The 3,006-nt window shown below is 40.4% G+C and overlaps 1 pseudogene across 1 annotated transcript in view; it reads right to left on the bottom strand.

Moving 5' to 3' along the window:
• LOC105516861 overlaps positions 1–3,006 on the bottom strand; it is a 33,670-nt pseudogene that overhangs the window by 17,983 nt on the left and 12,681 nt on the right. Inside the window, exons 6-8 of the transcript XR_001002558.1 lie at positions 1,850–1,963; positions 1,257–1,379; positions 875–965 (exon numbers count right to left, since the gene is read on the bottom strand). The product of XR_001002558.1 is annotated as a nucleolar protein 8-like (transcript). The remainder of the gene's footprint in view (positions 1–874; positions 966–1,256; positions 1,380–1,849; positions 1,964–3,006) is intronic.

Below are 3,006 nucleotides of genomic sequence, written 5' to 3'. Positions count from 1 at the left end.
GAACTGAAAGAGAGATGGAGTAGAAACTTGAAAACTGGCATGGTTAGAGGAATGGCTTTTTTGGGACCACAAGACCTAACTGTGTGTAGAAAAAAGAAGAAGCTAGAAGGGGAAGAATGAAAATGCCAGTGATGAAAGGGGTAATAGAAAGTAGGAATGGTGAGGATTAAAATGCAGATTAGATTAATTCAGGAAGGATTAAAAAAAAGAAGTGCAGAGAAGTTCTGAGATTAGGAGAGGGAATTAGGGAGCTCATTCAAGCCAGCCACGTTAAGAGGTAAGGTGTTTTTAAAAGGGTAAGAGGAGAAGATCCTGTAGAAAAAGTTTGGAAGTACTGCTGTGAAAAATGCTATAGTAAGTGAAAAGAAGTAGAATTAGGATGCTTCTGATAGCATCATTACTCTTAGATACATTCAAATAGGGATAAATTCAAGTAGAATGGCATTCAATGATACACAGCTTTAAAAAATAATCTGCACCAGGTATGCACACTGGAGGATGATGAACACTCTTCCTTTTAGAAAGCCAGGAGTGACTTAACTATCTTCCATGGCTTCACCCAGAACCTGCTGATCAACTGACACAGGCTGCCAGGTAGGAAACTCAACTTCTTCTCATACCAAGGATGGGATAGAGGAAAATGGGACCTTTGGTGGATGCTATTTATTCCTTTCCTTTCTGGCAGCTCGAAGTAATTAAATTTTCCTAAATTACTATGTACAAACTTAGTATTAACTGTACATCTGATTATAAACTCCTCAATCCAATGTCTGGGATGGAGAGTTTCTTCATGTGTTAAATAAAGGAGGTACACTAGGTGATTTCTCAGTGTCCCCAGATATGACATCAGGACTCTGGACAATGAAGCATTTACCTTCCTGTTCCTCTTCACTGTCACTTTCTAGAAATCGAGAGTCCATGCGGAATCTGTCATCAGTGCCAAAGTGCGACTGTAAATCCATGAGCTACACAGACAGAAAACAGACATAATTGATAGCCACATTCCCAAGAAATTGCTTCTGACGATGACTGTCAATGTACACCTCCCCACACACTGAAATTCACTACACTAAGATGTTTGCCTACCTCCATCTACCTATGAACCAATCAGAAAGGATCACAGAAGACTCACTCCCCAAATAAACACCCCGATGCTATAATGTAGGTTAAGGTCTGCCTGCACTTACCCAGATTTAAGGGCTATGTCAAAAAATAAGGACATGTTGCAAGTTTAATTATTTTCAGTCTTCACTAACCTTCTGTCCCGCTCTGCCCTCAAACTGAGGTTTAATTTTGAACCTATTACTGTCATCTTCAGAATCAGATTCCTCATCATCACTGCTATCAAACAGCTTCCCAGATGTTTTACCCATAGACTCCTGTGAAGAAACACAAACGTTTATTAATAGCAGAGGCAAACAAGTAGCATTTCCTTCATAAGGTAATCTTCTCCCTCACATTGAAAGCCAATAACCCAGACTCATCTACCAGGAATGAGTAAATGGCGGGTCACATGGAAATTCCTGACTCAGTGAAATCTAACTGGCCTCTGGGATCACTAATCCAGAGACTCCCCAGTGAAGCCTGGATTTGGGGAGGTAGTTATTACATGCAAGAACAGTTTCTGTAGCGTTTCAGTAATACTGATGTCATGCTGCAGATGCTGTGGAGAATACAGGTTCATATATAAAAATCTCCAAAACCCCTGCAGTCTCAATGTGTGGTGACCTGGCAAGCCCTGGGTCTCACTGGGGCTCTCAGGAGGGTTTTATGTTGAGATTGGCAGTTGTTTGTGATGTGGATCTGCAGAAGTAGATGAATGTCCACAGGGACATCCTGAACTTCTTACTTTTACCCTTTCCTCTCCTGGATGGCTCTGCTCCTGAGTCGACGTCTCCTCTGTTTCACATTCACTGTCAGAACCGAAGATGATGTGTGTTGGCTTATCCTCTGGATGACCATCCTAGGGAGGCCATCAAAAGCATTGCATCTTAAAAAGATTTATGACGAAGACTCCAAAAGCAATTGCAGCAAAATCCAAAATTGACAAGTGGGATTGAATTAAGCTAAAGAGTTTCTGCACAACAAAAGAAACTATCAACAAAGTAAACAGACAACGTACAGAATGGGAGAAAATATTTGCAAACTATGCATCTGACAAAGGTCTGATACCCAGAATCTATAAGGAACTTAAACAAATCAATAAGCAAAAAGCAAACAACCCTAGTAAAAAAATGGGCAAAGGACACAGCAGACACTTCTCAAAAGACATATACGGCCAACAAGCATACAAAAAAATGCTCAACGTCACTGATCATTAGAGGAATGCAAATCAAAACCACAATGAGATACCATCTCACACCAGTCAGAATGGCTATTACTAAAAAGTCAAAATGTAACAGATGCTGGCAAGGTTGCAGAGAAAGGGGAATACTTATATACTGCTGGTGGGAATGTGAATTCATTCACCCACAGTGGAAAGCAGTTTGGCGATTTCTCAAAGAACTTAAAACTATGATTTGATCTAGCAACCCCATTAGTGAATATTTGCCCAAAGGAATATAAATCATTCTACCATAAAGACACATGCACACATATGTTTACTGGAGTACTATTCATATTCATTGGAGTACTATTCATATTTATTGGAGTACTATTCATATTTATTGGAGTACTATTGGAGTACTATTCAGCAAAGACATGGAATCAACCTAGATGCCCATCAATGGTGGACTGGATAAAGAAAATGTGGTACACAGGCCCCACGGAATACTATGAAGTCATAAAAGAAGAATGCAATCGTGTCCCTTGCAGCCTCATTGATGGTGCTGGAGTTTATTATCCTAAACAAATTAAGACAGGAACAGAAAACCAAATACTGCATGTTCTCACTTATAAGTGGGAGTTAAACGTTGAGTACACATAGGGGAGCAATAGGCCAGGTACTGTGGTTGACACCTGATATCCCAGCACTTTGGAAGGCCAAGGCAGGCTGATTGCTTGAGC

This window comes from Colobus angolensis, unplaced genomic scaffold (assembly GCF_000951035.1).
Source record: "Colobus angolensis palliatus isolate OR3802 unplaced genomic scaffold, Cang.pa_1.0 Scaffold292, whole genome shotgun sequence".
In the NCBI taxonomy this organism is placed as follows: Eukaryota; Metazoa; Chordata; class Mammalia; order Primates; family Cercopithecidae; genus Colobus; species Colobus angolensis.
This window is presented reverse-complemented; position numbering and strand designations above follow the sequence as displayed.